At 51.1% G+C, this 25567-nt stretch overlaps 2 long non-coding RNA genes across 2 annotated transcripts; both read left to right on the top strand.

The window, feature by feature from the left end:
* Nucleotides 1-13069: 13069 nt before the first annotated feature.
* On the top strand, nt 13070-17933 carry LOC131821570 (uncharacterized). Its single transcript, XR_009349945.1, has 3 exons — nt 13070-13791; nt 14269-15364; nt 16864-17933. It is a non-coding gene; the product is annotated as an uncharacterized LOC131821570 (long non-coding RNA).
* Nucleotides 17934-18688: 755 nt separating this feature from the next.
* Nucleotides 18689-25019, top strand: LOC131821483 (uncharacterized). Its single transcript, XR_009349922.1, has 4 exons — nt 18689-19410; nt 19888-20983; nt 22483-23558; nt 24332-25019. It is a non-coding gene; the product is annotated as an uncharacterized LOC131821483 (long non-coding RNA).
* The last annotated feature ends 548 nt before the right edge of the window (nt 25020-25567 follow it).

Here is a 25567-nt window from a genome sequence, read left to right as displayed (position 1 = left end):
GGGGAAATGATGCCTAGGATTCCTGCGAGTGTTCTGAGACACCTTGGGCACTTTTCAGGGCATTTCTTCCCAAGCCCAACTTCTGTGTGCTGATTAACTGAAAGGCGTGGAAAGCCTGCCTGGCCTCCTTGTTGCCGATGCTCCAAGTCCTTTGTTTCACGTAATGGGAATCCTAATTCGACCATTATTGTTGAAATATCTCCACTCAGTCGGCGATGGTGCCCAGGTTCCACAGTCCGGTTGTTTCCTCCACACAGATCTGGGGGCCCTTCAGGGTTTCTCCAGGATGCCCGTCGGTGGTACTTCAAGTTGTCCCACTCCCAAATCCCCTGAAAGCGTGCCTGGTCTCCTTGACTTTGGTGTTACTAGATGGGAATTCCAATGCCATTCATACTGTTGAAATGTGTCTCCTGAAACAGCTGTGGTGTCCTTATTCAGCTGGGATGGCTCCCTCTAGACTGATCTGGGGGTGTTTTGTGCTTTATGCAATTCCCAGGGGACATGATCCCTGCCATTGCTGCCTGCGTCGTGTGACACCCTGCTCACTTTTCAGGGCATTTCTTCCCATGCCCAACTTCTCTGTGCTGATTCACTGAAAGGTGTGGACAGTCTGCCCAGCCTCCTTGGCATTGGTGCTCCCAGCTCGTCCTGTTTCATGTAAGTGGAATCCTAATTCCACCATTCTTGTTGAAATATCTCTACACAGCCTGCCCAGTGACCAGTGTCTGCAGGCCGATTGCTTCCTGCACACTGTTGTTGGGGCCCTTTAAGGCTTCTCCAGGATGCCCATGGGTGGTCCTTCAAGTTTCCCACCCCAATGTCCTCTGAAAGCGTGCCTGGTCTCCTTGACTTTGGTGGTACGAGATGGGAATTCCAATGCCATTCCTACTGTTGAAATGTGTCTCCTGAAACAGCTGTGGTGTCCTTATTCAGCTGGGATGGCTCCCTCTAGACTGATCTGGGGGTGTTTTGTGCTTTATGCAATTCCCAGGGGAAATGATCCCTGCAATTGCTGTCTGTGTCGTGTGACACCCTGGGCAATTTACAGGGCATTTCTTCCCATGCCCAACTTCTCTGTGCTGATTAAGTGAAAGTGTGGATAGCCTGCCCAGTCTCCTTGGCATTGGTGCTCCCAACTCCTGCTCTTTCATGTAAGTGGAATCCTAATTCCACCATTCTTGTTGAAATATCTCTACACAGCCTGCCCGGTGACCAGGGTCTGCAGGCCGATTACTTCCTCCACACTGATGTTGGGGCCCTTTAGGGTTTCTCCAGGATGCCCATGGGTGGTCCTTCAACTTTCCCCCCCTAAAGTCCTCTGAAAGCATGCCTGGTCTCCTTGACTTTGGTGGACGAGATGGGAATTCCAATGCCATTCATACTGTTGAAATGTGTCTCCTGAATCAGCTGTGGTGTCCTTATTCAGCTGGGATGGCTCCCTCTAGACTGATATGGGGGTGATTTGTGCTTTATGCAATTCCCAGGGGAAATGATCCCTGCTATTGCTGTCTGTGTCGTGTGACACCCTGGGCAATTTACAGGGCATTTCTTCCCATGCCCAACTTCTCTGTGCTCTTTAAGTGAAAGGTGATGATAGCCTGCCCGGCCTCCTTGGCATTGGTGCTCCCAACTCTTGTTTCACGTCATTGGAATCCTGATTCCACCATTATTGTTGAAATATCTCTCCTCAGCGTGCTGTGGTGCCCAGGTTCCACAGGACGGATGCTCCCTACACACTGTGGTGTGAGCCCTGCGGTGCTTTATCGGAATCCCTTTTGTGGTACTTGTATTCGGACACCCCCGCCACCCTCGGCACATGGGAACAGTTGTGCACATTTCACTGCATTTTTTGCATCCCCGGGTTCACTGTGGCTGATGAGCCTAACGACCCCTGAAGCTTGCCTGGTGTCCTTGGCTTTGGTGCTGTACACTCTTTTGGTGCACGAACGTGGAATCCTTAATCCATTAATGTGCTTGAAATGTGTCTCCTGAATCTGCCTTGGTGTCATTACTCAGCTGTGATTGCTTCCTTTAGAGTGATCTGGTGGCGTTCCGTTCCGTGCTTTCATGGAAATCCCGGGGAAATGATGCCTAGGATTCCTGCGAGTGTTCTGAGACACCTTGGGCACTTTTCAGGGCATTTCTTCCCAAGCCCAACTTCTGTGTGCTGATTAACTGAAAGGCGTGGAAAGCCTGCCTGGCCTCCTTGTTGCCGATGCTCCAAGTCCTTTGTTTCACGTAATGGGAATCCTAATTCGACCATTATTGTTGAAATATCTCCACTCAGTCGGCGATGGTGCCCAGGTTCCACAGTCCGGTTGTTTCCTCCACACAGATCTGGGGGCCCTTCAGGGTTTCTCCAGGATGCCCGTGGGTGGTACTTCAAGTTGTCCCACTCCCAAGTCCTCTGAAAGCGTGCCTGGTCTACTTGACTTTGGTGGTACGAGATGGGAATTCCAATGCCATTCATACTGTTGAAATGTGTCTCCTGAAACAGCTGTGGTGTCCTTATTCAGCTGGGATGGCTCCCTCTAGACTGATCTGGGGGTGTTTTGTGCTTTATGCAATTCCCAGGGGAAATGATCCCTGCCATTGCTGCCTGCGTCGTTTGACACCCTGGTCACTTTTCAGGGCATTTCTTCCCATGCTCAACTTCTCGGTGCTGATTCACTGAAAGGTGTGGACAGTCTGCCCAGCCTCCTTGGCATTGGTGCTCCCAGCTCGTCCTGTTTCATTTAAGTGGAATCCTAATTCCACCATTCTTGTTGAAATATCTCTACACAGCCTGCCTGGTGACCAGTGACTGCAGGCCGATTGCTTCCTCCACAGTGAATTAGGGGCCATTTAAGGCTTCTCCAGGATGCCCATGTGTGGTCCTTCAAGTTTCCCACCCCAAAGCCCCCTGAAAGCGTGCCTGGTCTCCTTGACTTTGGTTGTACGAGATGGGAATTCCAATGCCATTCATACTGTTGAAATGTGTCTCCTGAAACAGCTGTGGTGTCCTTATTCAGCTGGGATGGCTCCCTCTAGACTGATCTGGGGGTGTTTTGTGCTTTATGCAATTCCCAGGGGAAATGATCCCTGCAATTGCTGTCTGTGTCGTGTGACACCCTGGGCAATTTACAAGGCATTTCTTCCCATGCCCAACTTCTCTGTGCTGATAAGTAAAGGTGTCGATAGCCTGCCCAGCCTCCTTGGCATTGGTGCTCCCAACTCCTGCTCTTTCATGTAAGTGGAATCCTAATTCCACCATTCTTGTTGAAATATCTCTACACAGCCTGCCCGGTGACCAGGGTCTGCAGGCCGATTACTTCCTCCACACTGATGTTGGGGCCCTTTAGGTTTTCTCCAGGATGCCCATGGGTGGTCCTTCAAGTTTCCCCCCCTAAAGTCCTCTGAAAGCGTGCCTGGTCTCCTTGACTTTGGTGGTAGGAGATGGGAATTCCAATGCCATTCATATTTTGAAATGTGTCTCCTGAAACAGCTGTGTTGTCCTTAATCAGCTGTGATGGCTCACTCTAGACTGATCTGGAGGTGTTTTGTGCTTTATGCAATTCTCAGGGGAAATGATCCCTGCTATTGCTGTCTGTGTCGTGTGACACCCTGGGCAATTTACAAGGCATTTCTTCCCATGCCCAACTTCTCTGTGCTGATTAAGTGAAAGGTGTGGATAGCCTGCCCGGCCTCCTTGGCATTGGTGCTCCCAACTCCTGCTCTTTCATGTAAGTGGAATCCTAATTCCACCATTCTTGTTGAAATATTTCTGCACAGCCTGCCCGGTGCCCAGGGTCTACAGGGCGATTGCTTCCTCCACACTGATCTCGGGGCCCTTTAGGTTTTCTCCAGAACGCCCGTGGGTGGTACGTCTACTTTTCCCACCCCAAAGTCCTCTGAAAGTGTGCCTGGTCTCCTTGACTTTGGTGGTACGAGATGGGAATTCCAGTTCCATTCATATTGTTCAAATGACTCTCCTGAATCTGTTGTGGTGTTATTATTCAGCCGTGTTTGGTCCCTCCAGTCTAATGTGGGGGTTTTCGGTGCTTTCATGCAATGCCCAGGGTCAATGATCCCTACAATTGCTGCCTGTGTCGTGTGACACCCTGGGCACTCTTCAGGGCATTTGCTCCCATTCCCGACTTCTCTTTGCCGATTATCTGAGAGACGCGGAAAGTGTGTCCAGCCTCCTTGGCGTCAGTGCTCCCAATACCTCCTGTTTCAATATAATCGGAATCCTAATTCCACCATTATTGTTGATATATCTCTACTCAGAGTGCCTAGTGCCGAGGTGGTGCAGTCCGGTTGGTTCCTCCACACTGGTATGCGGGCCCACCTTGGCTCCTCTGGTTCCCCGAGGTTGGAAGTGCTAATATATCAACCCCAAATTCCTCTGAAAGCATGCCTGGTCTCCTTGACTTTGGTACCACAAGCTGTTTTGTTGCACGTAATTGGAGGTCTAATACTATTCATATTGTTGAAATGTGTCTCCTGAAACTGCTGTGGTGGCATTATTCAGCTGGGCTTGCCCCCTTAGACTGATCTGGGTGTGTTCTCTGCCCTCATGCAATTCCCAGGGGAAATGATCCCTAGAATTCCTGCCACTGTTGTGTGACACCGTGGGCAGTTTTCAGTGCAATTCTTCCCAGGGCCAAATGGTCTGTGATGATCAGCTGAAAGTCTTCCGAAAGCATGCCTGGCCTCCTTGGCGGTGGTGCTCCCAACTCCTCCTGTGTCACGTTATTGGAATCCTAATTCCACCATTCTTGTTGAAATATCTCTACACAGCCTGCCCGGTGCACAGGTTCTGCAGGCCGATTGCTTCCTCCACACTGATGTGGGGGCCCTTTAGGGCTTCTCCAGGATGCCCATGGGTGGTCCTTCAAGTTTCCCACCCCAAAGTCCTCTGAAAGCGTGCCTGGTCTCCTTGATTTTGGTGGTACGAGATTGGAATTCCAATGCCATTCATACTGGTGAAATGTGTCTGCTGAAACAGCTGTGGTGTCCTTATTCAGTTGGGATGGCTTCCTCTAGACTGATCTGGGGGTGTTTTGTGCTTTTTGCAATTCCCAGGGGAAATGATCCCTGCAATTGCTGTCTGTGTCGTGTGACACCCTGGGCAATTTACAGGGCATTTCTTCCCATGCCCAACTTCTCTGTGCTGTTTAAGTGAAAGGTGTGGATAGCCTGCCCCCCTTCTTGGCATTGGTGCTCCCAACTCCTGCTCTTTCATGGAAGTGGAATCCTAATTCCACCATTCTTGTTGAAATATCTCTACACAGCCTGCCCGGTGACCAGGGTCTGCAGGCCGATTGCTTCCTCCACACTGATGTTGGGGCCCTTTAAGGCTTCTCCAGGATGCCCATGGGTGGTCCTTCAAGTTTCCCACCCCAAAGTCCTCTGAAAGCATGCCTGGTCTCCTTGACTTTGGTGGTACGAGATGGGAATTCCAATGCCATTCATACTGTTGGAATGTGTCTCCTGAAACAGCTGTGGTGTCATTATTCAGCTGTGTTTGTTCCCTCTAGTCTAGTCTAGTGTGGGGGTTTTCCGCGCTTTCATGGAATTCCCAGGGGCAATGATGCCTAGAATTCCTGCCACTGTTGTGTGACACCGTGGGCAGTTTTCAGTGCATTTCTTCCCAGGGCCAAAAGGTCTGTGATGATCAGCTGAAAGTCTTCCGAAAGCATGCCTGGCCTCCTTGGCGTTGGTGCTCCCAACTCTTGTTTCACGTCATTGGAATCCTGATTCCACCATTATTGTTGAAATATCTCTCCTCAGCGTGCTGTGGTGCCCAGGTTCCAAAGGACTGATTCTCCCTACACACTGTGGTGTGAGCCCTGCGGTGCTTTATCGGAATCCCTTTTGTGGTACTTGTATTCGGACACCCCCGCCACCCTCGGCACATGGGAACGGTTGTGCACTTTTCACTGCATTTTTTGCATCCCCGGGTTCACTGTGGCTGATGAGCCTAACGACCCCTGAAGCTTGCCTGGTGTCCTTGGCTTTGGTGCTGTACAGTCTTTTGGTGCACGAACGTGGAATCCTTAATCCATTAATGTGCTTGAAATGTGTCTCCTGAATCTGCCTTGGTGTCATTACTCAGCTGTGATTGCTTCCTTTAGAGTGATCTGGTGGCGTTCCGTTCCGTGCTTTCATGGAAATCCCGGGGAAATGATGCCTAGGATTCCTGCGCGTGTTCTGAGACACCTTGGGCACTTTTCAGGGCATTTCTTCCCAAGCCCAACTTCTGTGTGCTGATTAACTGAAAGGTGTGGAAAGCCTGCCTGGCCTCCTTGTTGCCGATGCTCCAAGTCCTTTGTTTCACGTAATGGGAATCCTAATTCGACCATTATTGTTGAAACATCTCCACTCAGTCGGCGATGGTGCCCAGGTTCCACAGTCCGGTTGTTTCCTCCACACTGATCTGGGGGCCCTTCAGGGTTTCTCCAGGATGCCTGTGGGTGGTACTTCAATTTGTCCCACTCCCAAGTCCTCTGAAAGCGTGCCTGGTCTCCTTGGCTTTTTTGCAACACGAATGGAATCGAATTCCAGTCATATTGTTGAAATGTGTCTCCTGAAGCTGCTGTGGTGTCCTTATTCAGCTGGGATGGCTCCCTCTACACGGATCTGTGGGTGTTACGTGCTTTCATTCAATTCCCAGTGGAAGTGATTCGTGCAATTGCTGCCTGTGTCGTGTGACACCCTGGTCACTTTTCAGGGCATTTCTTTCCATGCCCAACTTCTCTGTGCTGATTAACTGAAATGTGTGGACAGCCTGCCCAGCCTCCTTGGCATTGGTGCTCTCTGCTCGTCCTGTTTCATGTAAGTGGAATCCTAATTCCACCATTATTGTTGAAATATCTCTACTCAGCCTGCCTGGTGTTCAGGTTCTTCAGGCCGGTTGATTCCTCCACACTGATCTGAGTGCCCTTTAGGGCTTTTCTATGATGCCTGTGTGTGGTTCTTCTACTTTTCCCACCCCAAAGTCCTCTGAAAGCGTGCCTGTTCTCCTTGACTTTGGTGGTACAAGATGGGAATTCCCATTCCATTCATATTTTGAAATGTCTTTCCTGAATCTGCCTTCATTCATTATTCAGTTCTGTTGGTTCCCTCTAGTCTAATGTGGGGTATTTTATGATTTCATGCAATTCCCAGGGGAAATGATCCCTTCAGTTGCTGTCTGTGTCTTGTGACGCCCTGGGAACTTTTCAGTGCATTTCTTCCTATGCCCAAATTCTCTGTGTTGATTATTTTAAAGTCTTCATAAAGCATTCCTGGTCTCCCTGGCTTTAGTTCCACAAACTTTTTTGTTGAACGTAATGGATTCCTAATTCCATTAATATTGTTGAAATGTTTCTAGTGAACCTATCGTGTTGTATGATTCAAGGGTTTGATTGTTTCCTCTAGACTGATCTCGGCGTATTTAGTAGATTTATGAGATTCCCAGTTGAAATAATTACCCCTTTTCGCAGCACTGTCGTATGACAATTGGTGCTATTTTCAGAGCATTTCTTCTCATTCAGTGCTTCACTATGTCTGCTTAAGTGCAAGTCTTCAGAATGCATGTGTGATTTCTTTGGCTTTTGATTTCCAATACCTTTTGTTGCATTTAATTTGAATCCTACTTCCATTATCATTGTTGAAATATGTCTCCTGATACTGCTGTGTTTCATGATTCAGTGGTGCCATTGTTCCCTTAGACTGCTCTGGGAACCTTCAATTTTTCTAGGCCTTTCCCTGTGCAAATGATTACTAGTTTCCCACCAGTGACATATGGAATCTTGTGCACTTTCCACTGGGTGTAGTCGCATATCCAGCTTCTGTGTGGCTGTGGAATCCTTAGTACTCAGGAAGAGCTCCTATACCTGTACTGGTTGGCTTTGATGATCTTAGCTACCTTTCTTTCTGTATTTGGAATCCTAATTCCAGTAATGTCCTTGAAATGTGTCTTCTGAATTTCACATCTTGCCTTCTTGTCATGAGCTGATTCCTTCTTGCTTGCCCGATCAGGGACATTTCTGATTCTTTTCTTGTAAGTGGATCATCACAACCAAATAGTGTGGTTTGACATACTGAGATCCTGACGGCGAGTGATGAAGAGAATAGTTTTCTCAAATGTCAGCACCGAGGGAGTACTTGGAGGGCTTCTTGAAGAACCGCACTGCCTCCACTCTTCTTTCCAAGGTAGGTCAGGGTTGGAGGGCTAAGGACCTTGCCGTGCCTCCCAGTCCCACAGCACCGCTTGTCCCAGGGACCTCACTTTGGGAACGCCTGATCTGCTCCTGAGTTAATGTCCTACTACACCCATGCAAACATTGTTCAGAAGGTGGACTAGCAGACAACGTTGTTGGGTTTTCTTTATCCTATTCTTTCTTTCTTTTTTAAAACATTTTTGGGATAAAATTGTCAGGTTAATGACCCAAACTCCAGGGTGGTCTGCATGGATAGGACACTCGTGAATTAGGATTTCCCCAAAGGTTCCACGCTGTCAAATGCTACTGTTTGGGCCCTGCAATTTGACAGTGTGTAGCTCACTCACCCTTGGACATCTTTACACCGAATCTAGACTCTGGTCCTGTGACAACTGGTGAGAGTCCCTGTGTTGTGGGCCAGGCATTGTACTGAAGCTTCTGTTTCTCATGTCACTACAGCCTCACCGAATGGGGAATACAGAAGAGTGTGACCCTCTAGCAAGAAAAGAACCGAGCCTCAAAAAGAAATGACTTTGTTGGGACCCCGGGAAAACTTGTGGCAGAGGTCAGCGAGGAACCTAAGTGTGAGCGCAGGGTGTGATCTTGAGTACGGCGAGGAGGAGGTCTCATACCTGCTAGAGATCCATGACCCGTTATCCTTCTGGGCAAAGACACATTTTCTCCATGGTCCGTCTGAGTCCACGGTGGTATGCAGCCTCTGCTGTTCTGCGGTAATCTCACGCGTGTCTCTCTCTCCCTCTTGGGGCAGATGTCCACCTGCATCGTGTGTACCACGAGTTCCAAAGTGTTTGGTGTGAAGGTGCTGTGCGTCAACCAGGGCCTCAAAGGGTGGGTTGCTCTGCATGTGGAAAGCTGTAGCAACTCCTACATGAGACCTTAGCACCGTGTGCCGAAAGCCAAAACCAAACGTGGCACATAGCCTCCTCCTTTGATGGCAGATGCTGGGTTATCTTACAGTGGACCTGCACTGATGGCCCCAATGGACCATTGCTCACCTGTCAACCCAGAGCTCCAGAAGCTTTGCTGGGGAGGACCTCAGAAGCAGAACTGCAGAGGGTTCTTTCTGCATGGCACCTATGTCCTCCAACGTCACAAGCTAGCGAGGGGGAGAGAGAGAGAGAGAGAGAGAGGCAAAGCATCCGTCTGCTTGCCCCTGTTGCAGACCAAGGGCAAGAGGCCTCAGATGCTGTGTCCCACTGAGGCCAGCTCTGCGGATGCTCAGTGCAGATGCAGTGAGTGAGTGGCTCATAGTCTTCTTCTGAAGCAAAGAAGCTTCCCCCCTGACAATACACTGGTCCAGAGAGTCCTGCTCAACATGGGCATCCCACTTAGCGTGGGAGGTCATCCTTTATTTGCATGGTCTCTGAGAACCACCAGGAGGGTGCAAAACCAGGAGGAACTGAAGGACGTTCCCTGGGTGGCGGTGACTGCGTGCTCCCCGAGGGCCCATAGAAAGACAGGAAGACACATTTGCCTCCTCTGGAGCCTCCGGCTAAAGGATGAGTGAAGATACTCTGGATTCCACATGGCACACAGTGAGTGTTCTCCCACGCCCCGTACGATCGTTTCTCAGACGTGAACATGCGTCATGTCTGCGGAAGGACGGCTGCTGGACCCCTTCCTGTACTCTCAGTGTTTAAGGCTCAGTATGTCCGAGCGGGCCTTGGGACTGTGCACATTTCCCGTGAGCACGGCGGATCCCACATCGTCCAGTCTGACTGTCCCCCTCGGGTGACCACGAGTGGCACAGGCAAGGCTGCCCCGGGAAGGGAGGCTACGGGAGAATAAGACCAGTGCAGATATCCTGGGAAGCAAGAGATTCCTGATTCCGGGATCTGAGGGTCACGTGTCAGGTGAACAGACTCACCCACGATCTCACCACGCTTGGGAAAAATGAACAGAGTTCCCGTTCGAGTCTGAGCCTAGTAAGGGAAGTAGAACTTGAATGTGAAGTCAAATACGGTGTCCGTATCAGTGCCGTGTAGTGCGGTGTGGATGACAATTACATGGAATTGCGTGGAGAGCAGATGCTTCCCCAGTGGCGCAGGGAGAAGGCCCGGGGTCTGTTTCTCAGTCGTCTCTGCCCCAGGGCGGGAGGTGGGTCGATGTGAGGTGTTTTCCTGAGATGTCTGGGGACAAGGCCTTTTGATCCTTTGTATATGTATGTATGGTTGGCCAGGGGAGGCAGAGAGCAAAACGGGCTGGGAACCCCAGAGATCTGACCCAGCAGGAGGTGCCCGTACCTCCTGGGGCCCTGGCGATCCCACCCCTCAGGATAACCACAAGTTCAGCGTGGGGAGAAACAAAAACACAAAACAAAACTAAATGGCAAAAAATCCACGCTTCCATGGTTTTTCCGTTCACTTCCCAAATGCCTTCCCTTTGCAGGAAATTTTGATTAGGAGGAGTGACCGCGGGAGGGATTTCCTCAAGGTGGCCTCTCCGACACCAGGTGGGATCCCTGGTGTGCTTTTCACGTCCACGTTGTTTGGGTCCCCTTCTGCCTCTGAGAGTCTGCCCGGGTGGGTGTGGGTGGCTACAGTGGGCATCTCGTATGGTAGAGGTGGCCAGGGGTCGCCGACCCGAGGAAGGGACTGTGGCGTGACTGCTCTGCTCTACGAGTTAAGGTCTGACTGTGCCAGGGAGACACAGCTGCCCTGTCCCCTTAGCAAGAGCCACATAAACGGTTTAAAACGGAGACAGACAGGCATGCAGGCGGGTAGGCAATTGAACTCAAGTAACACTCACACATGCACACGGGCACACTGACACACTCCGATAACCTTCTGAGACTCCTAAGGTCTTCAAGGCACATCTGTCGTCTGTGGGCCCCTGCATTTTGCACTTGACAGAAAGTCTCAGTCAGGTCACTGTAGTGTAACAGGCCACACTCCAACACAACTGAGATAGCTCTCTCACTGCCCTTTGACAATCGTAGGCAGAGCCTGAACTGTGAGTCCATGAGGAGCAAAGACGGCTGCTGGGTTGTGGGCCACATGTTGTACTGAAGCTTGTGTTTTTCATCTCGTTTCAGTCTCTCTTCAGGGCCGAGGTGTGGAAGCTTGGCCCATGTAGGAGCATTGGAATCGGAGGGCCTGAACCAACTGTCCTCAGGCCGCAGGGTTGGGAAAAGTCGAGGTCCGCCTGGTTCCTGGGGAGCCAGCCCCAGAAGCTGTGCTCTTGAGCAAGATGACGGGCAATTTCACACCACGAGGAGGTGCCTGGTCTTGGCCCTTCTGGGCATGGCGTTGCCTTGTCCACGGTCAGTCTGAGGCCACTGCAGTATGCAGCACTACTGCTTTGCGGTCGCTTCAGGCCCTGTCTCCTCTCCTGTGGGAAGGGAAAGGACATTGGCCCCGACTGCCTGTAGTGAGACGCATTGTGAGTGAAGGTCTGGTGGTCAAACATCTGCCTGCAAGCCTGCGTTCAACCGGGTGTTGAAGGCAGCGCTTCCTCTGCGTGAGCATCTGGCCAGAGACGGCCAAGGCCAAGCGCCGAAGTTGGGGAATTGCCCCACTCCCACGTTGTGAAGTGAGGTGACGGACGGTGACGGTCTTGCCGAAGGACCCGGCCAGCAGCGCTTCTGCAGGCGTTCGCTCTTCACTCAGCAAAGTGCCGTCCTGGAGCTGTGGTGCAGCAGGATGCGGGCGAGACCTTTTGCAGGCAGGTACGTCCCTGTCAGGCATTTTCCCAAACTCAGGAGGGAAGGAGGAAAGATACTTTGCCTTTGCGTGGAGCCACGTTTGAGAGGCCTCAGGGCCTTAGCCCACCTCAGGGCCAGCCCAGCAGGAAGTTCATAGGGGACACAGGGAGTGGTCCTCCAACCTCTGAAAAGGAAGAGGCTCTCCGGGAAAGCCTGTTGTCCCAAGATGGCTCTGGGTGATGCCTGCTCCAAGGACACACTGGAGATGATCCCTGATTGACAGCTTCTCTGAGGATGTAGAGGTGCTCACTCTCGCCCCCCTGAGGAAGCTGTAGGAACTCACCGGTGTGGCAGTTTCTATGGCACCCCCAACCCCCAGCACCATTTAGGCTCCCAGGATTGGCTGCTCCAGAGGTGCAGAAGATGTCCTGTCAAAAGAGGATCCTCTTCGGGGTCACCGCATCCTAGTAAGTGGTTCCTCCCATTCCATTAGGTGTCTAGCTCATGGCAGCATGCACTATGGTCATCAGGGAGGCTGTTAAAACTCACATTGCTGGTCCCCTGATCCAGCCCCAGATTTTCTGTCCCAGTACTTACTTACCAAGTGCGATGTGGGCCCTCTGTGCTGGTAAGGAGTTCTTACGTGACGTGGATGCTGCTTCTGTGGGGCACCACTGCATTGCCTTCTAGGGCCTGTGTTGGAAAGAGGTTCTCTGAGAATTTCATCAGTGTGGGTGAATCAGGATGTTGGAGATTCCTGAGCACACTCCCTCTGACTGTCCCTCTTGCAGCAATATTCTGGCAGCAGCCACGTGGCCATTGGTTTTCGTCCACACTTAAGTGGAATAAAATCATTCTATTTTAAGAGAAAACATGCAGAGGGAAATGGCATTTTAAGTGGCAACCGGGAAATGTGTAGATACTCTTTATGCTCAATCAAATAAGTAGTGTAGTTCATAAATTACTCATCTAGCCCACAAACCAGCCCCACCCCATTGGGCGTGCCGCACTAGGGGCTTTTGAAAAGCATGTTGGCATCAAACTTGCAGCAAGTGTGCTGTGGATTTCAGAGCTTTACAGAAGAGAAGTGATGCAGCGTATTTGGAATCATTCCCATCCAATCACGGTATTAGTTACTCGATGCCAGTATATACTAAGGATGTATATGCAAATTTGCAAAACTACTCCTTACTCTGTTGCTTTCCTTTCTTCCAGAATGCGATTCCCTGCTCCTGGCCTGATCTCTGGATGCTGCTCTGCTTCCACTGGAGTCCCTGCGGTCACTGGGCACCTCGTTCTCCCAATGGTGACACGTGGACACTGTGTTCATGGTCCCGTGCAACATGTCTTGTGCCCGGCTCCACTGTAGCCACTTGAACCAAAGAGTACAGAGACAGTGTCGGCTCACCTTAGCTTTCTCGATCCAGGTTTCTGACATTTCAGAGATTCCATGGGGAGTCCTATAGTTCGTACGCAGTAGTTTCCCCACCAGGGACATGTGGAAGCTTATGTACTTTCACTGCATATAGCCCCATCCCCAGCTTCTTTGTGGCTGCTGAATCCAAGAATTCATGGGAATTCATTGAATCCTAAGAATTCAATCCTAAGAGCTCCTGTATCTGTGCTGGTTGGCTTTGCTCGTCCAAGCTACCTTTCTTTTGGTATTTGGAATCCTAGTTCCGGTAGTGTCCTTGAAATGGGTCTTCTGAATTTGACATCTTACCCTCTTAGCGTGAGCTGATCCCTTCTTGCTTGCCTGATCAGGGGCATTTCTGATGCCTTTCTCATCAGTGGAATGTTGCAGCCAAATCGTGTGGTTTGACATATTGAGATTCTGACGGCGAGTGATGAAGAGAATAGTTTCCTCAAACTTCAGCACCGAGGGAGTCCTTGGAGGGCTTCTCGCAAAACCGCACTGCCTCCAGTCCTCCTTCCGAGGTAGGTCAGGGTTGGTTGGAGAGCTAAAGACCTTGCCGTGCCTCCCAGCACCACGGCACTGCTTGCCCCAGGGACCTCACTTTGGGGACGCCTGATCTGCTCCTGAGTTAATGTCCTACTACACCCATGCAAACATTGTCTGTTCAGAAGGTGGACTAGCAGACAATGTTGTTTTGCATTCTTTATTCTTATCTTTTTTCCCTTAAGAAAATTTTTGGGATAAAATTGTCAGGTTAATGACCCACACTGCAGGGTGGTCTGCTTGGGTAGGACACCCGTGAATTAGGATTTCCCCAAAGGTTCCACGCTGTCAAATGCTGCTGTTTGGGCCCTGCAATTTGACAGTTAGGGCGTAGCTAACTCACCCATGGACAACTTTAAACCGAATCTGGACTCTGGTCCTGTGACAACTGGTGAGAGCCCCTGTGTTGTGGACCAGGCATTGTACTGAAGCTTCTGTTTCTCGTGTCACTTTAGCCTCACCGAATGAGGAATGCAGAATCTGAGTGTGACCCTCTAGCAAGAAAAAGGAACCAAGGCTCCAAAAGAAATGACTTTGTTGGGGCCACGGATAAACTGGTGGCAGAGGTCGGCGAGGAACCTAGTGTGAGCGCAGGGTGTGCTCTTGAGCATGGCGAGGAGGAGGTCTCATGCCTGCTAGAGATCCATGACCTGTTATCTATCCTTCTGGGCAAAGAGACATTTTCTCCATGGTCCATCTGAGTCCACGGTGGTACGCAGCCTCTGCTGTTCCGTGGTAATCTCACGTGTGTCTCTCTCCCTCTTGGGGCAGATGTCCACATGCATCGTGTGTACCACGAGTTCCAAAGTGTTTGGCCTGAAGGTGCTGTGGGTCAACCAGGGCCTCAAAGGGTGGGTTGCTCTGCATGTGGAAAGCTGTAGCACCTCCTACATGAGACCTTAGCACCGTGTGCCAAAAGCCAAAACCACAAGCGGCACGTAGCCTCCTCCTTCGATAGCAGAGGCTGGGTTTTCTTGCAAGGGACCTTGCCTGATGCCCTCAACGGGCCATCGCTCACCTGTCAGCCCAGAGCTCCAGACTTTGCTGGGGAGGACCTCGGAAGCAGAACTGCAGAGGGTTCTTTCTGCATGGCACCTATGTCCTCCAACGACACGAGCTAGCAAGGGGGAGAGAGAGAAAGAGAGAGGCAGAGCATCCGTCTGCTTGCCCCTGTTGCAGGCCAAGGGCAAGAGGCGTCAGATACTGTGTCCCTGTGAGGCCAGCTCTGCGGATGCTCAGTGCAGATGCAGTGAGTGAGTGGCTCATAGTCTTCTTCTGAAGCAAAGAAGCTTCCCCCCGAGAATCCACTGGTCCAGAGAGTCCCGCTCAACATGGGCATCCCACTTAGCGTGGAAAGTCATCCTTTATTTGCATGTTCTCTGAGAACCACCAGGAGAGTACAGAACCAGGAGGGACCTGAGGACGTTCCCTGGGTGGCGGTGACTGCGTGCTCCCCGAGGGCCCATAGAAAGACAGGAAGACACATTTGCCTCCTCTGGAGCCTCCGGCTAAAGGATGAGTGAAGATACTCTGGATTCCACATGGCACACAGTGAGTGTTCTCCCACGCCCCGTACGATCGTTTCTCAGACGTGAACATGCGTCATGTCTGCGGAAGGACGGCTGCTGGACCCCTTCCTGTACTCTCAGTGTTTAAGGCTCAGTATGTCCGAGCGGGCCTTGGGACTGTGCACATTTCCCGTGAGCACGGCGGATCCCACATCGTCCAGTCTGACTGTCCCCCTCGGGTGACCACGAGTGGCACAGGCAAGGATGCCCCGGGAAGGGAGGCTACGGGAGAATAAGACCAGTGCAGATATCCTGGGAAGCAAGAGATTCCTGATTCCGGGATCTGAGGGTCACGTGTCAGGTGAACAGACTCACCCACGATCTCACCACGCTTGGGAAAAATGAACAGAGTTCCCGTTCGAGTCTGAGCCTAGTAAGGGAAGTAGAACTTGAATGTGAAGTCAAATACGGTGTCCGTATCAGTGCCGTGTAGTGCGGTGTGGATGACAATTACATGGAATTGCGTGGAGAGCAGATGCTTCCCCAGTGGCGCAGGGAGAAGGCCCGGGGTCTGTTTCTCAGTCGTCTCTGCCCCAGGGCGGGAGGTGGGTCGATGTGAGGTGTTTTCCTGAGATGTCTGGGGACAAGGCCTTTTGATCCTTTGTATATGTATGTATGGTTGGCCAGGGGAGGCAGAGAGCAAAACGGGCTGGGAACCCCAGAGATCTGACCCAGCAGGAGGTGCCCGTACCTCCTGGGGCCCTGGCGATCCCACCCCTCAGGATAACCACAAGTTCAGCGTGGGGAGAAACAAAAACACAAAACAAAACTAAATGGCAAAAAATCCACGCTTCCATGGTTTTTCCGTTCACTTCCCAAATGCCTTCCCTTTGCAGGAAATTTTGATTAGGAGGAGTGACCGCGGGAGGGATTTCCTCAAGGTGGCCTCTCCGACACCAGGTGGGATCCCTGGTGTGCTTTTCACGTCCACGTTGTTTGGGTCCCCTTCTGCCTCTGAGAGTCTGCCCGGGTGGGTGTGGGTGGCTACAGTGGGCATCTCGTATGGTAGAGGTGGCCAGGGGTCGCCGACCCGAGGAAGGGACTGTGGCGTGACTGCTCTGCTCTACGAGTTAAGGTCTGACTGTGCCAGGGAGACACAGCTGCCCTGTCCCCTTAGCAAGAGCCACATAAACGGTTTAAAACGGAGACAGACAGGCATGCAGGCGGGTAGGCAATTGAACTCAAGTAACACTCACACATGCACACGGGCACACTGACACACTCCGATAACCTTCTGAGACTCCTAAGGTCTTCAAGGCACATCTGTCGTCTGTGGGCCCCTGCATTTTGCACTTGACAGAAAGTCTCAGTCAGGTCACTGTAGTGTAACAGGCCACACTCCAACACAACTGAGATAGCTCTCTCACTGCCCTTTGACAATCGTAGGCAGAGCCTGAACTGTGAGTCCATGAGGAGCAAAGACGGCTGCTGGGTTGTGGGCCACATGTTGTACTGAAGCTTGTGTTTTTCATCTCGTTTCAGTCTCTCTTCAGGGCCGAGGTGTGGAAGCTTGGCCCATGTAGGAGCATTGGAATCGGAGGGCCTGAACCAACTGTCCTCAGGCCGCAGGGTTGGGAAAAGTCGAGGTCCGCCTGGTTCCTGGGGAGCCAGCCCCAGAAGCTGTGCTCTTGAGCAAGATGACGGGCAATTTCACACCACGAGGAGGTGCCTGGTCTTGGCCCTTCTGGGCATGGCGTTGCCTTGTCCACGGTCAGTCTGAGGCCACTGCAGTATGCAGCACTACTGCTTTGCGGTCGCTTCAGGCCCTGTCTCCTCTCCTGTGGGAAGGGAAAGGACATTGGCCCCGACTGCCTGTAGTGAGACGCATTGTGAGTGAAGGTCTGGTGGTCAAACATCTGCCTGCAAGCCTGCGTTCAACCGGGTGTTGAAGGCAGCGCTTCCTCTGCGTGAGCATCTGGCCAGAGACGGCCAAGGCCAAGCGCCGAAGTTGGGGAATTGCCCCACTCCCACGTTGTGAAGTGAGGTGACGGACGGTGACGGTCTTGCCGAAGGACCCGGCCAGCAGCGCTTCTGCAGGCGTTCGCTCTTCACTCAGCAAAGTGCCGTCCTGGAGCTGTGGTGCAGCAGGATGCGGGCGAGACCTTTTGCAGGCAGGTACGTCCCTGTCAGGCATTTTCCCAAACTCAGGAGGGAAGGAGGAAAGATACTTTGCCTTTGCGTGGAGCCACGTTTGAGAGGCCTCAGGGCCTTAGCCCACCTCAGGGCCAGCCCAGCAGGAAGTTCATAGGGGACACAGGGAGTGGTCCTCCAACCTCTGAAAAGGAAGAGGCTCTCCGGGAAAGCCTGTTGTCCCAAGATGGCTCTGGGTGATGCCTGCTCCAAGGACACACTGGAGATGATCCCTGATTGACAGCTTCTCTGAGGATGTAGAGGTGCTCACTCTCGCCCCCCTGAGGAAGCTGTAGGAACTCACCGGTGTGGCAGTTTCTATGGCACCCCCAACCCCCAGCACCATTTAGGCTCCCAGGATTGGCTGCTCCAGAGGTGCAGAAGATGTCCTGTCAAAAGAGGATCCTCTTCGGGGTCACCGCATCCTAGTAAGTGGTTCCTCCCATTCCATTAGGTGTCTAGCTCATGGCAGCATGCACTATGGTCATCAGGGAGGCTGTTAAAACTCACATTGCTGGTCCCCTGATCCAGCCCCAGATTTTCTGTCCCAGTACTTACTTACCAAGTGCGATGTGGGCCCTCTGTGCTGGTAAGGAGTTCTTACGTGACGTGGATGCTGCTTCTGTGGGGCACCACTGCATTGCCTTCTAGGGCCTGTGTTGGAAAGAGGTTCTCTGAGAATTTCATCAGTGTGGGTGAATCAGGATGTTGGAGATTCCTGAGCACACTCCCTCTGACTGTCCCTCTTGCAGCAATATTCTGGCAGCAGCCACGTGGCCATTGGTTTTCGTCCACACTTAAGTGGAATAAAATCATTCTATTTTAAGAGAAAACATGCAGAGGGAAATGGCATTTTAAGTGGCAACCGGGAAATGTGTAGATACTCTTTATGCTCAATCAAATAAGTAGTGTAGTTCATAAATTACTCATCTAGCCCACAAACCAGCCCCACCCCATTGGGCGTGCCGCACTAGGGGCTTTTGAAAAGCATGTTGGCATCAAACTTGCAGCAAGTGTGCTGTGGATTTCAGAGCTTTACAGAAGAGAAGTGATGCAGCGTATTTGGAATCATTCCCATCCAATCACGGTATTAGTTACTCGATGCCAGTATATACTAAGGATGTATATGCAAATTTGCAAAACTACTCCTTACTCTGTTGCTTTCCTTTCTTCCAGAATGCGATTCCCTGCTCCTGGCCTGATCTCTGGATGCTGCTCTGCTTCCACTGGAGTCCCTGCGGTCACTGGGCACCTCGTTCTCCCAATGGTGACACGTGGACACTGTGTTCATGGTCCCGTGCAACATGTCTTGTGCCCGGCTCCACTGTAGCCACTTGAACCAAAGAGTACAGAGACAGTGTCGGCTCACCTTAGCTTTCTCGATCCAGGTTTCTGACATTTCAGAGATTCCATGGGGAGTCCTATAGTTCGTACGCAGTAGTTTCCCCACCAGGGACATGTGGAAGCTTATGTACTTTCACTGCATATAGCCCCATCCCCAGCTTCTTTGTGGCTGCTGAATCCAAGAATTCATGGGAATTCATTGAATCCTAAGAATTCAATCCTAAGAGCTCCTGTATCTGTGCTGGTTGGCTTTGCTCGTCCAAGCTACCTTTCTTTTGGTATTTGGAATCCTAGTTCCGGTAGTGTCCTTGAAATGGGTCTTCTGAATTTGACATCTTACCCTCTTAGCGTGAGCTGATCCCTTCTTGCTTGCCTGATCAGGGGCATTTCTGATGCCTTTCTCATCAGTGGAATGTTGCAGCCAAATCGTGTGGTTTGACATATTGAGATTCTGACGGCGAGTGATGAAGAGAATAGTTTCCTCAAACTTCAGCACCGAGGGAGTCCTTGGAGGGCTTCTCGCAAAACCGCACTGCCTCCAGTCCTCCTTCCGAGGTAGGTCAGGGTTGGTTGGAGAGCTAAAGACCTTGCCGTGCCTCCCAGCACCACGGCACTGCTTGCCCCAGGGACCTCACTTTGGGGACGCCTGATCTGCTCCTGAGTTAATGTCCTACTACACCCATGCAAACATTGTCTGTTCAGAAGGTGGACTAGCAGACAATGTTGTTTTGCATTCTTTATTCTTATCTTTTTTCCCTTAAGAAAATTTTTGGGATAAAATTGTCAGGTTAATGACCCACACTGCAGGGTGGTCTGCTTGGGTAGGACACCCGTGAATTAGGATTTCCCCAAAGGTTCCACGCTGTCAAATGCTGCTGTTTGGGCCCTGCAATTTGACAGTTAGGGCGTAGCTAACTCACCCATGGACAACTTTAAACCGAATCTGGACTCTGGTCCTGTGACAACTGGTGAGAGCCCCTGTGTTGTGGACCAGGCATTGTACTGAAGCTTCTGTTTCTCGTGTCACTTTAGCCTCACCGAATGAGGAATGCAGAATCTGAGTGTGACCCTCTAGCAAGAAAAAGGAACCAAGGCTCCAAAAGAAATGACTTTGTTGGGGCCACGGATAAACTGGTGGCAGAGGTCGGCGAGGAACCTAGTGTGAGCGCAGGGTGTGCTCTTGAGCATGGCGAGGAGGAGGTCTCATGCCTGCTAGAGATCCATGACCTGTTATCTATCCTTCTGGGCAAAGAGACATTTTCTCCATGGTCCATCTGAGTCCACGGTGGTACGCAGCCTCTGCTGTTCCGTGGTAATCTCACGTGTGTCTCTCTCCCTCTTGGGGCAGATGTCCACATGCATCGTGTGTACCACGAGTTCCAAAGTGTTTGGCCTGAAGGTGCTGTGGGTCAACCAGGGCCTCAAAGGGTGGGTTGCTCTGCATGTGGAAAGCTGTAGCACCTCCTACATGAGACCTTAGCACCGTGTGCCAAAAGCCAAAACCACAAGCGGCACGTAGCCTCCTCCTTCGATAGCAGAGGCTGGGTTTTCTTGCAAGGGACCTTGCCTGATGCCCTCAACGGGCCATCGCTCACCTGTCAGCCCAGAGCTCCAGACTTTGCTGGGGAGGACCTCGGAAGCAGAACTGCAGAGGGTTCTTTCTGCATGGCACCTATGTCCTCCAACGACACGAGCTAGCAAGGGGGAGAGAGAGAAAGAGAGAGGCAGAGCATCCGTCTGCTTGCCCCTGTTGCAGGCCAAGGGCAAGAGGCGTCAGATACTGTGTCCCTGTGAGGCCAGCTCTGCGGATGCTCAGTGCAGATGCAGTGAGTGAGTGGCTCATAGTCTTCTTCTGAAGCAAAGAAGCTTCCCCCCGAGAATCCACTGGTCCAGAGAGTCCCGCTCAACATGGGCATCCCACTTAGCGTGGAAAGTCATCCTTTATTTGCATGTTCTCTGAGAACCACCAGGAGAGTACAGAACCAGGAGGGACCTGAGGACGTTCCCTGGGTGGCGGTGACTGCGTGCTCCCCGAGGGCCCATAGAAAGACAGGAAGACACATTTGCCTCCTCTGGAGCCTCCGGCTAAAGGATGAGTGAAGATACTCTGGATTCCACATGGCACACAGTGAGTGTTCTCCCACGCCCCGTACGATCGTTTCTCAGACGTGAACATGCGTCATGTCTGCGGAAGGACGGCTGCTGGACCCCTTCCTGTACTCTCAGTGTTTAAGGCTCAGTATGTCCGAGCGGGCCTTGGGACTGTGCACATTTCCCGTGAGCACGGCGGATCCCACATCGTCCAGTCTGACTGTCCCCCTCGGGTGACCACGAGTGGCACAGGCAAGGATGCCCCGGGAAGGGAGGCTACGGGAGAATAAGACCAGTGCAGATATCCTGGGAAGCAAGAGATTCCTGATTCCGGGATCTGAGGGTCACGTGTCAGGTGAACAGACTCACCCACGATCTCACCACGCTTGGGAAAAATGAACAGAGTTCCCGTTCGAGTCTGAGCCTAGTAAGGGAAGTAGAACTTGAATGTGAAGTCAAATACGGTGTCCGTATCAGTGCCGTGTAGTGCGGTGTGGATGACAATTACATGGAATTGCGTGGAGAGCAGATGCTTCCCCAGTGGCGCAGGGAGAAGGCCCGGGGTCTGTTTCTCAGTCGTCTCTGCCCCAGGGCGGGAGGTGGGTCGATGTGAGGTGTTTTCCTGAGATGTCTGGGGACAAGGCCTTTTGATCCTTTGTATATGTATGTATGGTTGGCCAGGGGAGGCAGAGAGCAAAACGGGCTGGGAACCCCAGAGATCTGACCCAGCAGGAGGTGCCCGTACCTCCTGGGGCCCTGGCGATCCCACCCCTCAGGATAACCACAAGTTCAGCGTGGGGAGAAACAAAAACACAAAACAAAACTAAATGGCAAAAAATCCACGCTTCCATGGTTTTTCCGTTCACTTCCCAAATGCCTTCCCTTTGCAGGAAATTTTGATTAGGAGGAGTGACCGCGGGAGGGATTTCCTCAAGGTGGCCTCTCCGACACCAGGTGGGATCCCTGGTGTGCTTTTCACGTCCACGTTGTTTGGGTCCCCTTCTGCCTCTGAGAGTCTGCCCGGGTGGGTGTGGGTGGCTACAGTGGGCATCTCGTATGGTAGAGGTGGCCAGGGGTCGCCGACCCGAGGAAGGGACTGTGGCGTGACTGCTCTGCTCTACGAGTTAAGGTCTGACTGTGCCAGGGAGACACAGCTGCCCTGTCCCCTTAGCAAGAGCCACATAAACGGTTTAAAACGGAGACAGACAGGCATGCAGGCGGGTAGGCAATTGAACTCAAGTAACACTCACACATGCACACGGGCACACTGACACACTCCGATAACCTTCTGAGACTCCTAAGGTCTTCAAGGCACATCTGTCGTCTGTGGGCCCCTGCATTTTGCACTTGACAGAAAGTCTCAGTCAGGTCACTGTAGTGTAACAGGCCACACTCCAACACAACTGAGATAGCTCTCTCACTGCCCTTTGACAATCGTAGGCAGAGCCTGAACTGTGAGTCCATGAGGAGCAAAGACGGCTGCTGGGTTGTGGGCCACATGTTGTACTGAAGCTTGTGTTTTTCATCTCGTTTCAGTCTCTCTTCAGGGCCGAGGTGTGGAAGCTTGGCCCATGTAGGAGCATTGGAATCGGAGGGCCTGAACCAACTGTCCTCAGGCCGCAGGGTTGGGAAAAGTCGAGGTCCGCCTGGTTCCTGGGGAGCCAGCCCCAGAAGCTGTGCTCTTGAGCAAGATGACGGGCAATTTCACACCACGAGGAGGTGCCTGGTCTTGGCCCTTCTGGGCATGGCGTTGCCTTGTCCACGGTCAGTCTGAGGCCACTGCAGTATGCAGCACTACTGCTTTGCGGTCGCTTCAGGCCCTGTCTCCTCTCCTGTGGGAAGGGAAAGGACATTGGCCCCGACTGCCTGTAGTGAGACGCATTGTGAGTGAAGGTCTGGTGGTCAAACATCTGCCTGCAAGCCTGCGTTCAACCGGGTGTTGAAGGCAGCGCTTCCTCTGCGTGAGCATCTGGCCAGAGACGGCCAAGGCCAAGCGCCGAAGTTGGGGAATTGCCCCACTCCCACGTTGTGAAGTGAGGTGACGGACGGTGACGGTCTTGCCGAAGGACCCGGCCAGCAGCGCTTCTGCAGGCGTTCGCTCTTCACTCAGCAAAGTGCCGTCCTGGAGCTGTGGTGCAGCAGGATGCGGGCGAGACCTTTTGCAGGCAGGTACGTCCCTGTCAGGCATTTTCCCAAACTCAGGAGGGAAGGAGGAAAGATACTTTGCCTTTGCGTGGAGCCACGTTTGAGAGGCCTCAGGGCCTTAGCCCACCTCAGGGCCAGCCCAGCAGGAAGTTCATAGGGGACACAGGGAGTGGTCCTCCAACCTCTGAAAAGGAAGAGGCTCTCCGGGAAAGCCTGTTGTCCCAAGATGGCTCTGGGTGATGCCTGCTCCAAGGACACACTGGAGATGATCCCTGATTGACAGCTTCTCTGAGGATGTAGAGGTGCTCACTCTCGCCCCCCTGAGGAAGCTGTAGGAACTCACCGGTGTGGCAGTTTCTATGGCACCCCCAACCCCCAGCACCATTTAGGCTCCCAGGATTGGCTGCTCCAGAGGTGCAGAAGATGTCCTGTCAAAAGAGGATCCTCTTCGGGGTCACCGCATCCTAGTAAGTGGTTCCTCCCATTCGATTAGGTGTCTAGCTCATGGCAGCATGCACTATGGTCATCAGGGAGGCTGTTAAAACTCACATTGCTGGTCCCCTGATCCAGCCCCAGATTTTCTGTCCCAGTACTTACTTACCAAGTGCGATGTGGGCCCTCTGTGCTGGTAAGGAGTTCTTACGTGACGTGGATGCTGCTCCTGTGGGGCACCACTGCATTGCCTTCTAGGGCCTGTGTTGGAAGGAGGTTCTCTGAGAATTTCATCAGTGTGGGTGAATCAGGATTTTGGAGATTCCTGAGCACACTCCCTCTGACTGTGCCTACTTGCAGGAATATTCTGGCAGTAGCCATGTGGCCACTTTTTTTTCTCTGCACTTAAGTGGAATAAAATCATTCTATTTCAAGAGAAAACTTGCAGAGGGAAATGGCATTTTAAGTGTCAACCGGGGGACGTGTAGATACTCTTTATGCTCAACCAAATATGTCTGTAGTTCATAAATTACTCATCTAGCCCACAAACCAGCCCCACCCTAAATAGTCTGTTGCAACTACCCCATCCCAATGGGTGTGTCCATTGGGGTTTTTGAAAAGCATGTTTGCATCAAACTTGCAGCAAGTGTGCTGTGGATTTCAGAGGTTTAGAGAAGAGAAGTGATGCAGCCTATCCGGAATCATTCCCATCTAATCACGTTATTAGTTACTCGATGCCAGTATATACTAAGGATATATATGCAATTTGCAAAACATCTCCTTACTCTGTTGCTTTCTTTTCTTCCAGAAGGTGATTCCCTGCTCCTGGCCTGATTTCTGGATGCTGCTCTGCTTCAATTGGAGTCTCTGTGGTCACTGGGCACCTCGTTCTCCTAATGGTGACATGTGGACAGTGTGTTCATGGTCCTGTGCAGCGTGTCGCATGCCTGGCTTTGCTATAGATGCTTGAACCAATGAGTTCACCGTTATTGTCCACTCTCCTTTTCTTTTGGGATCCATAATCTTTTATTTTATGCATTTGTAATTCTAATTTTAATGCGTTGAAATATCTCCACATCTTGACTATATTTGGAGAAAATGCTTATGGAGTTAATTTTTTGGAAGTGATATCATATCCATGGGGCCTTAATATGATAGGAATTTTTTTCCCTGAAAAAGGAATTTTTGAGGTGTACCTGTTTGGCCCACTGGCCAGCTCATGTAACTCTTTATCTGGTGTATGAGTTAGTGCCCTATTGGGCATAGAGTAATTAAATATAAGTAAATAAATATTATTTTAAAAAGAAGTGGAAGAGACACCAGAGATCTCTGTGCATGTATATACAGAAGAAACCTATTATGTGCACATATGGGGAAGAAAGCATTCTCCATGCCAGCAAGAAGGGCTTGTCTAAATACTGACCCTACTGGTTCTTTGATTTTGGACATATAGCTGCATAATTGTAAGAAAATAAATTTCTGTTTATACGATCTTACTCGTGGTATTTCTTTATGACAGACCATGCAACATCATGCCTGGGGATAATACACGATATCAGCCAAGTCAGAAACTAAAAGTCATCCGCGATAGTTCACCTGATGTTATATAAACTGTTAATGTAGTCTTTAAATGCTAGTGAATTAATCCTCATAAACATTCTCTTTGTGAATGTTCTTCCATCATGGTGATGTTTCTATAGTAAAGACTACCTTGCCTTTCCTCTGCTTTGTTAAAACATATTCATACTTACTTTTATACACTGATCTTATCCACTACTTTCAAAGCAAAATAAGCCTAACACATTTCTCACACTGTAGTTTGAATAATCATTTTAAAATGAAAATCTGATTATATCAACATTCTACTTCCAAGTCTTTATCAATCTCCATCCAATTTATTATTATATTTATTATCTGCCTTTTCCTCATTCTTTAACTATATCTGCACCATCTCCCTGTGGGACTCAGCTGTGTTAAATGAAACAAATACAGAATTTAAATGAACAATTGTTAATGTTATAAAGGGTGATGCTTAGATATGCGG

The sequence above is a fragment of the Mustela lutreola genome, chromosome X (genome assembly GCF_030435805.1).
Source record: "Mustela lutreola isolate mMusLut2 chromosome X, mMusLut2.pri, whole genome shotgun sequence".
Taxonomy (NCBI): Eukaryota; Metazoa; Chordata; class Mammalia; order Carnivora; family Mustelidae; genus Mustela; species Mustela lutreola.
The sequence above is the reverse complement of the archived record's forward strand: the minus strand, read 5'-3'. Positions and strand labels throughout refer to the sequence as shown.